Source organism: Triticum aestivum, chromosome 5B (assembly GCF_018294505.1).
Source record: "Triticum aestivum cultivar Chinese Spring chromosome 5B, IWGSC CS RefSeq v2.1, whole genome shotgun sequence".
NCBI lineage: Eukaryota > Viridiplantae > Streptophyta > Magnoliopsida > Poales > Poaceae > Triticum > Triticum aestivum.
Genome location: NC_057807.1, coordinates 295,867,708 through 295,881,768, shown reverse-complemented (window position 1 = coordinate 295,881,768; position 14,061 = coordinate 295,867,708).

Here is a 14,061-nt window from a genome sequence, read left to right as displayed (position 1 = left end):
TAGATATTACGCACATAATTGTTCTCAGTTAGATTCGGTCATTCGGAAGTTACACACATGGTGATCATTTTTTATTGGCATCTATAGTAGTTCTAGTCGCACACATAGTTGTTTTTAGTTGGACACGATCATTAAAAAGTTGCACACACGGGGTTCATTTTTGATTGGCATCTATAGTAGTTCTAGTTGCACAAATAGTTGTTTTCAGTTGGACACGGTCATTGGAAAGTTGCACACACGGAATTTATTTTTGGTTGGCATCTATAGTAGTTCTAGTTGCACACATAGTTTTTTTCAGTTGGACATGGTCATTGGAAAGTTGCACACACGGCGATCATTTTTTGTTGGCATCTATAGTAGTTCTAGTTGCACACATAGTTGTTTTCAGTTGGACACGGTCATTGGAAGTAGTTGGCAGGGGCAATAGAAGTAGTTGCACAAAATCTGCTAGGCAGTTGGCCAGGGCAACAGATAAAGTTGCACATCTCACTGACATGGTTTTGTTGAATGGTGAAAAAATGCACATCCATAGACCATGAGGGTGCAGAAAAGTTGTCTACATGGAGTTGCACACTCTCGTCGGTATAGTCACACATGCATGGCCACAGAGTTGCACAATCTTATCGGCATAGTCGCACATGCATGACCATAGAGTTGCACAATATCGTCCGGATAGTCGCACATGAATTGCCGGGGGAGGTGCTCACGCCCGGCCGCGGAGTTGCGCACTCTCGTCGGTATAGTCACACATGCATGGCCACAGAGTTGCACAATCTCGTTCGCATAGTCACACATAAATTGTCGTGAGAGGTGCTCACGCATGGCTGCGGAGTTGCACACTCTCGTCGGCACAGTCGCACATACATGGCCATGGAGTTGCACAACCTCGTCCACATAGTCACACATGAGTTTTTATGGGAGGTGCTCATGCCCGGCCACGGAGTTGCACACTCTCGTCGGCATATTCACATATGCATGGCCACACAGTTGCACAATATCGTCTGCATAGTCACACATGAATTGATATGGGAGGTGCCCACGTCCGACCACGGAGTTGCACACTCTTGTGTTCATAGTCGCACATGCGTGGCCGTGGAGTTGGGACATTCTTACAGGATAGTCCCTCAAACGCGGTTGTAGAGGCTCACACGCGCGATGACTACCAGGCAGTTGGCCAGGGCACCGGGGCAGCAGATGAAATTGCACATTTCAATTTTAGAGAGTAGTATGGGGTGGTGCCACTGGTGAAAACTGCATGGCCTGGGCAACAAACGAAGTTGCACATCTCACTGGAAGGAGGCAATTTGGGGATGGAGGTACCATAGAGGAAAACTGCATGTCTATGGTGTACAAGAAAAGTTGCACATCCCTGTCAGGTAGTTGCACATCGACGGCTAGTCAGTTACACAAAACGGGGACAAAATTGCACAAAAAAAAGTTTGTCAAAACATACCCATGCGGAATCTAGTTTCGAAGAGCACATCGCGAGGATTTCAGTGGTGAAAGTGGATCTTAATTTCGATATTTGGTTCAAAAGTTATGGCTTTTTTAAGAAACAAAAATTAAAAAGCAAACCAGATGGTCAACTTCCTTTAGTGTACAACGGACCACGTACTTACCTTTTCCACCGGCCGCTCCCAAACTCTACCTGGCGCTTGAGCGCCCACTAGACGACTCCTTTTAAGTTTTTTATACTCCCTCCGGTTTCAAAATAGATGACTCAACTTTGTACTAACTTTAATATAAAATTAGTATAAAGTTGAGTCATCTATTTTGAAACGGAGGGAGTATTTATTAAGGTACATTTTGTTTACAAAGCTAAATACGCTTTGCTATCTGTATTAGCGCGAATAATATTATCACTTTACATGGCCTTTACATTAATAAACATTTTATTGCACTGTATTTGTAAATTTAATTTTTCTCATTCACAATTGATTTTTCACCAATAGCGAAAAATGCCTAGCCAGATGGACATCGATGTATACCCCTCTTGAGCATTGCGGTCTTGGAGTTCCAGAGTTACCGAGTAATGCCATGTGTCTAGTGACGGAGCTTCACGGAGGACAAAGGGGCCAATTGCATCCCTACACTAAAAGAACTCTTAAGTGTACCTAAATTATTAGCCTTGGATATTCAAGATTTCTCACAGTTCATGCATAATTTGTTTTCTTTGCCCTCCCCCCCTGCCATGTGTCTAGTGACGGAGCTTCACGGAGGACAAAGGGGCCAATTGCATCCCTACACTAAAAGAACTCTTAAGTGTACCTAAATTATTAGCCTTGGATATTCAAGATTTCTCACAGTTCATGCATAATTTGTTTTCTTTGCCCTCCCCCCCCCCCAAATCTTCATCAAGCTCCGCCACTGCATGTGCCTCCTACATGTCCATGAACTGGTACGATGCGAGACAAGCCCTGACAAGGTTTTTACATGTATATCGGGCACCTATGTGTTGGACCTTTTTAAAGAGAACACTGATGCATGTTCCCTGACTGGCCTTCACTCTGACTGGTGGCATATCCCTATCGTTGATCTTGACCAGACCCTTAGTCTTCGTGGGCCCGGGCTTCTAGTTGGCCTTGGCCTTAAGTCGTCGTGGGGTACACTTGGTGGGTAACCTTGTCGAGATCAAAGTCTCCGGGTCCAAGCGGAGAGCACCCGAAGGGTCCCCTAGAAACTCTGGGACCGGAGCCATCACCGAGCTCTTGCCAACCGACTGGAGCCTCCGCCCTTTTGCAAGGACACTGGGTCCAGGGCGACGACCTAGTTGACCGACCGTGCCCAGTCTAGTAGTTGGAGCCTTCGGGTTGTTTCACGTGGAGTTCTCCCCCCTCCCCGCAACTCAAACATATTTTTTCATGAATCTTGCCTCACATGTGTTGGTTGAGGTATTCTCCTCCCATACATTGTTATTATGTTGGCATAGATATATATGTATTAAGTTCATCTGTTGTATTTGTTCTTATGTGAATGTTGACGTGTATCTGATGATAATGTTGATTGTGTTATGTAGGATGGTGAATGCATCTTGGTATTATGGGCTTGAGAATGTGTGCGACCTCATACAAAGTGCATGGTTTATTGAGAATGGTGACATAGTAAGCAAACTTGTTCAAAATTACTTTTGTTTGCATGTATGAAGTTAGTACCCCATAACTTGTGTAATTTTTACAGGTCCTACCACCTTCGTAGGAGGGGCCACCAAAGGTCGACTACATTGCCCTCACAACCCTCTTGGAGGCATGAGACAAACATATTCCACCTTCCTGTGGCGAGATGATGGTTACCCTACATGACTTTGCCACAACCACTAGCCTTCTAATAGGCAACGACACTCTGAACGGAAAAGTTGAGAATGCAGGATGATGTACCATAGTGGCATCTCTTATCGGTGCTTGTTGTCCCTGTATATAGAAGGACAAAAAAGGGAAATAGGTCGTTCAATGTCCCTTTCAAGTGGCTACGACAACACAGAGTGTGCGCATGCAAGGTGCTGAAGTGATGGTTGTGTAGCACTGTGCACGGCCATACTTGTCGTATCTTTGAACTCGGGTGGTCTTTCTAGATGGTTTAGCAGACACCACCTCTTGGATGTTTCTGGACCCTGTATGTGGTAGGGCTGCTAAGTACAGATGGGGATCCGTTTGGTATAGCATTTTATACCGACAAGAAAATCTAACTGCATTAGTCGCTTATGCATGTATTTTCCATTGAATATTACAAACTGATGATGAATTGTGAACTTGCAGCTTGACGATGTATGTCGTATGATTACATCTAGATCCTCAATGTGCGGATGTGTTTGGCGCCTCTTAATGTGTGACGATGCCATGGACCTTGGTATGACCATGGAGAGACGACTCAGCCCAATGACAGCACCCAAGCACATAATACGGATTATACCTACCATACGGGAGTGCATCATCAACATGGAGTACACACTTTATATTCTACCTGATTTAGTAGGTCTTGTTGTATCCACATTCAAAATACAAGATCGTCATAACCGACTTAGAATGATTGTAACCATTACCTTGTCCACCTATATAAGGCAGGGCAAGGAACTGCTGATCGGTACCATCAATCTTGTACGGGACGCTAAAAACCTAGCTTGAAACGTTCATTTTGCATCATGTTTTCCTACTATTATTTGTTATGTTTTAGGTCATTATTTCACTTTATGATGCTATTCCAATGCCTATTCTATCCTATTTTGCAGGTTTCACATGAAGAGGGAGATTGCCGCAGCTAGATGAACCTGAAAAGCCTACAACAAAGATAGTTATTCTCCACAACTCCAAATGACCTGAAAATTTATGGAGAATTGTTTTGGAATATATGAAAAATATTGGCGGAATGTGACAGCATGGTTTTTTCCCTCTTCTCTTTTTTTGGATTTTCTTGTCATTTGGTTTGAATTTGAATTTTTGAATCAACTCAGATGGACTTAAACACTTGGGCATACCCTTGATATTCACCCAAGTGACTCATCTCCCTCAAAACCATCATTCTTTCTCTGATAAATCCCAAAATGGCCATAGGAATATTTTTCATAAATGAAAAATATTCATTTTCTCTTCAAAACCTCACTTCAGCAACTTATGCTCCAAAGCAACCCTCATTTTTCTTGCCCATAAAAATCTGAGATAATTCCCAAATATTCTTTGAACCTTGGAGCACCTTCCTGAGCAAGAATATTACATATGTTTTTGGAATATTTTTGCTACAGAAAATCATTTCTGTTTTGGACAAAAAAGGCAGTTTCTACAGGAAGTGCATTTTTCCTTGATCAAATGAGGCTGAGATTTTTAGGGCTTCATTACCCTCCTAAGTAAGTACTAACCATCAAAGCTCAGCCCTAAAATCTTCCTGGATTTCTCCCAGTTAACCTCATAGGTTACTGTCCAGAAACTTACCAGGAAGAAACTCACTCGCACAACTCTCTTGTGATCAACTAAAAGCAGTGGCGCAACCCAAACCATCAAGGATTACACGCCGGACATCAAATTGAGATGAAGTTACTTATCGAAGATCACAACAGACATGGCATTTATTTGATGTTTAAAACCAGCAAGCTCTTCAGCTACCAGCTTAAGAGTCATTTCTGCTTCCTTGATCCTCTTCAATAGAGCTGATTTCTCTGTTTCCCAACCTGCCTGGTCAGCCTTGAAGTATTTCTTCAACTTTACCATCTCTACCAAGGCGGTGGTCAATTCGTCCTTGGCTTTGGAGGTTTCAAATTGCTGAGACTTTATGTTCTCTTGAAGATCGACGACTTGGGATTCTTTGACATTAAGTTCAGCCTGCAGGATATAAACAATAGGTGGGGTTACAATCATCTTATTTAAAAGTCCCAAGCACAATACAAGTATTTCACTTGGCACTTGGGGGCTAATGCACATTGCTCTTTTTTTAAGACAATTTTATGATGACCCGGCTACATTATGGTGACTATAGCCGATTCATGGGGGCTACAGGTGCGAAATTGAATCATTAATATTCAAAGTCCCAGCTCATCTTGACAGATTAAGCTGGCCCTTGGGGGCTACATGTGCGAAGTTGAAGTATTACTATTGGAAGTCCCGGTTTTATCTTGAAAGTATAAGCCGATCCTTGGGGGCTACTGGATTTGATCTACAAGGCTATTTAAAGTCTACATTACATTCCATTCTATCATGTCCAGTAAACTTTGCGGCTAATGGAAGTATATTCTTATGAAGAAGGTTATAGTATTTACCTCAAAACGCTCCTTCATCAAGTTGGCTAAGTTGGCTTCAAAGTCACAGCTTGTGTGCAGACGGTTCAAGTACCCAGAGTGGATCTCTTGAGCACTGAAGTGGGTATAACTCTCTAAGTTGACTGACCACTTGCCTTTGTCAGTAATAGAAATTTCTTCCTTGGCACTGTGCTTTGATAAGACAGTGGGATTGCCTGGTGCTGTATAACCAAGCCCAGTGATGATAACATCATCAACCTTTTCTTCAGTAGGCTTGATGGGGCTTGGCGGCTTGATGGGACTTGGCGACTTGGTGGTGATACGTCTCCAACGTATCTACTTTTCCAAACACTTTTGCCCTTGTTTTGGACTCTAACTTGCATGATTTGAATGAAACTAACCCGGACTGACGTTGTTTTCAGTAGAACTGCCATGATGTTGTTTATTGTGTAGAAAACAAAAGTTCTCGGAATGACCTGAAAATCCACGGAGATGAGTTTTGGAAAATATAAAAAACACTAGCAAAAGAATCAAGGCCAGGGGGCCCACACCCTGTCCACGAGGGTGGGGGCGCGCTCTCCCCCCTGGGCGCGCCCCCTGTCTCATGGGCCCCCTGATGCTCCACCGACCTCAACTCCAACTCCATATATTTCGTTTCGCGGAGAAAAAAATCATAGAGAAAGTTTCATCGCGTTTTACGATACGAAGCCACCGCCAAGCCCTAATCTCTCTTGGGAGGGCTGATCTGGAGTCCGTTCGGGGCTCCGGAGAGGGGGATTTGTCGCCGTCGTCATCATCAACCATCCTCCATCACCAATTTCATGATGCTCACCATTGTGCGTGAGTAATTCCATCGTAGGCTTGCTGGACGGTGATAGGTTGGATGAGATTTACCATGTAATCAAGTTAGTTTTGTTAGGGTTTGATCCCTAGTATCCACTATGTTCTGAGATTGATGTTGCTATGACTTTGCTATGCTTAATGCTTGTCACTAGGGCCTGAGTGCCATGATTTCAGATCTGAACCTATTATGTTTTCATGAATATATGTGAGTTCTTGATCCTGTCTTGCAAGTCTATAGTCACCTATTATGTGTTATGATCAGACAACCCCAAAGTGACAATAATTGGGATACTTCTCGGTGATGGCCATAGTTTGAGGAGTTCATGTATTCACTATGTGCTAATGCTTTGTTCCGGTTCTCTATTAAAAGGAGGCCTTAATATCCCTTAGTTTCCACTAGGACCCCGCTGCCACGGGAGGGTAGGACAAAAGATGCCATGCAAGTTCTTTTCCATAAGCACGTATGACTATATTCAGAATACATGCCTACATTACATTGATGAATTGAAGCTAGTTTTGTGTCACCCTATGTTATAGCTATTACATGAGGAATCGCATCCGACATAATCATCCATCATTGATCCAATGCCTACGAGACTTTCACATATTGTGCTTCGCTTATTTACTTTTCCGTTGCTACTGTTACAACTATTATAAAACTATTATCTTTACTTTTGCCATTGTTACCTTTACTATCATACTAGTTTGCTACTAAATACTTTGCTGTAGATACTAAGTTATCCAGGTGTGGTTGAATTGACAACTCAAATGCTAATACTTAAGAATATTCTTTGGCTCCCCTTGTGTCGAATCAATAAATTTGGGTTGGACATTCTACCCTCGAAAGCTATTGCGACCCCCTACACTTGTGGGTTATCAAGACTAATTTCTGCGCAACGTTGCCGCGGAGCATAGCTCTATTATTTGAGTCACTTGGGATTTATATCTATTGATCACTATGAGGAACTTGAAAGACGAAAGAACTAAGATTTTGCCCTCAACTACGAGGGGAGGTAAGGAACTGCCATCTAGCTCTACACTAGATTCTCCTTCTATTATTAGTAAGCTTGCGACACCTAAACCTGCTACTGCTATGAATTCTGATATGTCGCATGTTATTGATGATGCCACTTCTGCTATGCATGATACTTATGATGAAACTACTTCTGTGCGTGATACTACTTTGCCATTAGGTGAATTTCTTGATGAACAACTTGCTAGGGTTAGAGAGAATGAAATTATTGAAGATGCTATTATTGATGATAGTGATGATGAAAGTTCTCCCCCTGATTATGAATTACCTGTTGTTCCTGAGGGTTATGTTATGGATGAGGAAGCTGCTAGAGCTATCTTTGCTTGCAAGGATAGATATGATCTTAAGAAGTTATTAGCTAAATGGAAGCAGCAATTTCTTAATGCTAGAATGAAACCTGACCCTGCTTTTGCTACTTCACCTATCTGTGTTACTGATGGGGATTATGAATTCTCTGTTGATCCTGAAATTATTACTTTAGTTGAATCTGATCATTTTTATGGCCTTGAATCTGAAATTGTTGTGGCACATCTTACCAAGTTGAATGATATAGCCACCCTGTTTACTAATGATGAGAAGTCTCGCTATTATTATATCCTTAAGATATTTCCATTCTCATTAAAGGGTGATGCTAAGACTTGGTTTAATTCTCTTGATCCTGGTTGTGTGCGTAGTCCCCAGGATATGATTTATTACTTCTCTGCTATATATTTCCCTGCTCATAAGAAACAAGTTGCCTTGCGGGAAATATATAATTTTGTGCAAATCAAAGAAGAGAGTCTCCCACAAGCTTTGGGAGCTTCTCCGATTACCTAATGCTTTGCCTGATCATCCTCTTAAGAAAAATGAAATACTTGATATCTTTTATAATGGACTAACCGATGCTTCCAAGGACTACTTGGATAGTTGTGTTGGTTGTGTTTTCAGGGAAAGAAGAGTCGACGAAGCTGAATTACTATTGAATAATATATTGACTAATTAAAATAATTGGACTCTTCCTGAGCCAATTCCTGAGCCAATTCCTGAGCAAATTGAGCCAACTCCTGAGCCTATTCCTAAACCACTCCGAAGAAGAGAGGTGTTCTATTTCTCAGTCCTGAAGATATGCAAGAGGCAAAGAAATCAATGAAAGAAAAAGGTATTAAAGCTGAAGATGTTAAGAATTTACCTCCTATTGAAGAAATACATGGTCTTAATATACCGCCTGTTGAAGAAACACATTGTCTTGATAACCCGTCACATGTAGTAAAGGTAAATTCTCTCTATAGATATGATAAAGTTGAAATTCCCTCTACTAAATTTCATAGCCCATGCTTAGATGAATTTGATGACTTTATGGCTAGACAAGAAAGTTGTAGTGCTTATGTTGGTAGAGAATTAAAGAATAATGCTTTCGAGATAGGACGCTTGAGTGATTATATGGCTAGAGTTAAAGGTGAACTTAAACTCATTAGCAAATATGCTTCTATGGTTACCACTCAAGCTGAGCAAGTACTTAAAGCTCAAAATGATTTGCTTGATGAATTAAATAATAAATATGACTTTGTTGTTAGAGTGGCTACTAGAACTGGTAGAATGACTTAGGAACCTTTGTATCCTGAAGGCCACCCTAAGAGAATCGAGCAGGATTCTCAAAGAAATAATTTAGAGGCACCTAGTTCTTCTAAAAAGAAGAAAAAGAAAAACGATAGGACTTTGCATGCTTCTAGTGAAACTGTTGTAGACACACCTGAGAATCCCAATGATATTTCTATTTCTGATGCTGAAACACAATCAGGTGATGAACATGAACCTAGTGATAATGTTAATGATAATGTTCATGTTGATGCTCAACCTAGCAAAAATAATGATGTAGAGATTGAACCTGTTGTTGATCTTGATAACCCACGATCAAAGAATCAATGTTATGATAAGAGAGATTTTGTTGCTAGGAAGCACGGTAAAGAAAGAGAACCATGGGTTCAGAAACCCATGCCCTTTCCTCCTAAACCATCCAAGACAAAGGATGATGAGGATTTTGAGCACTTTGCTGAAATGATTAGACCTATCTTCTTATGTATGCGCTTAACTGATATGCTTAAAGTGAATCCTTATGCTAAGTATATGAAGGATATCATTACAAATAAAAGAAAGATACCGGAAGCTGAAATTTCCACCATGCTTGCTAATTACACTTTTAAGGGTGGAATACCAAAGAAACTTGGAGATCCGGGGGTACCAACTATACCATGCTCCACTAAAAGAAATTATGTTAAAACTGCTTTATGTGATCTTGGAGCCGGTGTTAGTGTTATGCATCTCTCTTTATATCGTAGACTTGAATTGAATAAGTTGACACCTACTGAAATATCTTTGCAAATGGCCGATAAATCAACTGCCATACCTGTCGGTATTTGTGAGGATGTGCCTATTGTGGTTGCAAATGTCACTATCTTAACGGACTTTGTTATTCTTGATATTCCCGAGGACGATAGTATGTCGATTATCCTTGGTAGACCCTTTTTGAATACTGCAGGGGCTGTTATTGATTGCAACAAATGCAATGTCACTTTTCATGTTAATGGTAATGAGCATACGGTACACTTTCCGAGGAAACAATCTCAAGTTCATAGCATCAATTCTATTGGAAAAGTTCCAACTGTCATTATTAGAGGTTTTGAATTTCCTCTTCCTACTGTCAAGAAAAAGTATGATATTCTTATTGTTGGGGATGTTCATATGCCCGTTGAGGTAACTTAGTGTTATTCGAAATTTCTCTGGTTTCGTGTTATTCAGAATGAGTTTGTTAACAAGACTTGATCAACCTTGTTAGTGGATTCATTTTGATGATCATGAGATGGATGAAACTAGAAGGCACAACCTTCTGTACCCTTTTTTACTTTTTGTTATTTATAATAAATAAAGCAAAAATAGTATTATCTGTCTATCTTCTAATTTATCCGTGCAATAAAAAATATCCCGAAAATAAAAGTGCTCCAAATGCCCTGGAAATTTAGTATGATTTTTTATGGAATATTTGAGGATTTTAGGCGCTGAAAACACTACAGGAGGGCAAGCACCTGGCCATGAGGGTGGAGGGCGCGCCCACACCCCCTGGGCGCGCCCCCTGTCTCATGGGCCCATGGTGGCCCCCTCCACTTATCTCTGCACCCACACACTCCATCTTCTTCCCAACAAAAATTCCCATCCAGCTCAAGCACGAGTTCTAGCTCATCTTGCTGCGATTTTTGATCTCCTTGCTCAAAGCTCCATTCACAAAACTGCTTTGGGAGATTGTTGCTTGGTATGTGACTCCTCCATTGATCCAATTAGTTTTTGTTCTAGTGTTTTATTTCATTGCAATTTTTTGCTGCATAGGTGACCCTGTTCTTGAGCTTGCATGTCAAATTTATGAGGTCCCAAGTAATTCTAATGCATGATATAGGCTCTAGGCACTTGTAGGAGTAGTTGCTACCAATCTTGTTTAGTTTTTGTTGAGTATAATGTTTATTAGGAAAGACGAGATAGACTAGGATTTGTTCTGGCTTGTCTTGTACTCCAAGTAGATGATTGTACTCCTATATATATGCCCACGAGGCTCAAGCAATACAACAAACAATTCCACCAATCCTCTCTCTCCTTTCTAAAATGGTATCTATCGCAGGTCGATCCTAAACCCTAGCCACCACCGCTTCCGCACCTGCGCGCCGCCCCCGGGGCGGTCGGCCTCCATGACTGCCGCCGGGGGCCGTGCCGCCCGTACCTAGGGTTCGTCCGCCGGCCGTGTTGGCCGGCTGCCCTAGAGAGTCTTTTTTCCCGATCCTTTGATCCGGGTTTTCTCTCTCTCGCCGGTCGATTTGATCAGCGTCTACTTTTTGGATTTCCGGTCTGTGTGATCCGGTTTGCGTCACCCACCGCCGCCGTCGACCCCGTGCGCCTCTACTCCAACACCGGCGCGATTGGCCGGCTTCTTCACCGACCCGGCGGCCTCGCGCGTCGTTCATGTGTCTGCCCGTCGGTCGCTCTGACTCGCTGGCCTCGCGCGTCGTCCGCGCATTGGCCCGCCGGTCACCCCGACCTGGCGGCCTCGCGTCATGCGGCGGCCCTTCATCGCCGCCGTTCGCGCGACGGCCCGCCCGTTGATCTATGCCGGCCGTAACCGCCCTGCTCCGACCGGGACTCCTGCATCACACCGACTCGCGGCCTCACGCCATGCGGCGGCCAATCATAGCCGCCCTGCCACCCGCCGCCATCGGCTTCATCTCGGACTCCGCCGCCACCACGCCTCCATCGAGCGGCGTCCCCGACCTCGCATGCGATAGACTTGATCACCCGCTCGCCGCCGCGATCCGCCTCATCTACGCCGTGCGACCGACCTGGCCCGTCGATTACGCGCGCCTCCGCAGGTCCCGTGAAGATCGTCCCCGAGTTCAGCGCGCCTCTCCATCGATCGAGCATCGGGCTACCGCTGCGTCACCCCATCGGGCCGCAGCGCCGCCACCCCGTGGTTCTTCTCCTGGCTGCACTGACCCGCGTCACCGCTGCGTCGCCCCTTCGAGCCATAGTGCCACGGCCCGCAGTCCCCCGCCGCCCCGAGGGCGTCCGCTCTAGGCCGTCCCGTGGCTGCATCGACCCTCGCGCCGCCGCTGCATCGCCCCGTCGGGCCGTAGCGAGCATGGCACGCGGTCCATGCCGCCGTCCCGAGGCCGTTCCCGCGGTTGCACCGACTCGCGAACCGCTATTGTGTCGCCCCTTTGGGCCAACGCCGCGGCCCGCGGTCCCTGCCGCCGAGAGGTCTTCCCGCCGTCGCCCCGACCCACTTGCCCCCGCTGCGTTGCCCCTTCGGGTCGTAGCGCCGCGGCCCGCGGTCCACTCCGCCGTCCCCGCGCGTCAACCTCCCGTGGTATGCGCCGCGCCATCTCCCTTGGCACGGGAACACCACCGTCCGCGCCGGTCTTCGTCATGTTGTCAGGGTTCTTCGCCTACTTTCAAGCACCAGCCCGTCGCCAGCATCACCGTCATCTACTCCGACCACCGTTGGTGACATCGGCCCCGCGTCGATGGACACCGCAATCATCGTCGAGTTCTTCTTTGTTGGCTCCTCCGACTTCTCCGACATGGCGTACAGCTCGTGCAGGTCCCTCGTCTACGCATGCCCGGTGCTGGCAACACCGATGTGTGCCTTCATCCACGATGTGTCCCCGGGCCTGGCAAGCCTGGTCGGTGCTTCGTCAACTTCGTCTTCGTCCATCTACGCATGCCCGATGCTGGCAATACTGGTGCGTGCCTTCGTTTATGATGTGTCCCCGGGCTTGGCAAACCCGTTGTGATGCGTCGTCAACAACATCTTCTTCCCGGCGCACCACTACTTCGACATCACTGCACCTATGACTAACACGGCGCCTCCTTGCGCCCGCGGCTCCACGACGACTTCCTCGACACCGGCTACCGCGACTCGACATCGACCACGGCATTCTTCGCACGGCTACCTCGACCATGGCTCCACCACCTACGCTCTCGGCTACTACATCGACAAACAGCACAAAGGGCTACTGCCTTGTTTGAGAAATCTCGTCGGTTTCCACTCCAGCCACGACTTCCATGATGCGTCGACCGTTACGACTGTGGGGAGGTGTCCATCAGCTTACCTTCGGATTCTTCTCCAGTCTCACCGTCTGCGTCGCTACCGTTGTGACTGCGGGGGGATGTTGAGTATAATGTTTATTAGGAAAGACGAGATAGACTAGGATTTGTCCTGGCTTGTCTTGTACTCCAAGTAGATGATTGTACTCATATATATATGCCCACGAGGCTCAAGCAATACAACAAACAATTCCACCAATCCTCTCTCTCCTTTCTAACAGTTTTATTCACTTTTATTTTGAAGTTACTAAAATTTCAGAAAATTTTCAGAAAATAAATATATCTAGGAGGATGTATCAAGGTGGTTCCTCAATAAAGAAAGGACCCAGTCTTGCTATGCGCGAGCAAGATGATGAACTACCAAGGGACGCAGAAGTGCGAGCTTGTGAGTGGCCATCAGACGATTTTATGGTCAATGCATGCATTAAGGATGAATTTGACGCATATGTGCGTAATGCCGATCTTGAGGACTTCTTACAAGATAAGTGTCCTCATCAATTGACTGATTCATTTGTGAGAAGGTTAAATATAAATGTTCATGAAATTCTCAGAGTGTCCTGTTTGATATTTATGATAAATCTTATACCATGGACTTAGAGGATTTTACAACTGCTTGCAAACTTCCGCAGTGGGGCAATGTTAATGATCCCCACAAATCTAAATTTAGAGACTTTCTTGCTAGTATTACTGTGGGAGAATCTAGGGATATAGCACAAGCTACTATAGGGAGCATTCATTTTCCTGTTATACATTATTTTGCTCTCTTCATTGGTAGATGCATTAATGGTAAAGATGAAGCATGTCATATGTGTGTCCCTAATCTTTGTGTCCTCAAGAGTGCCGT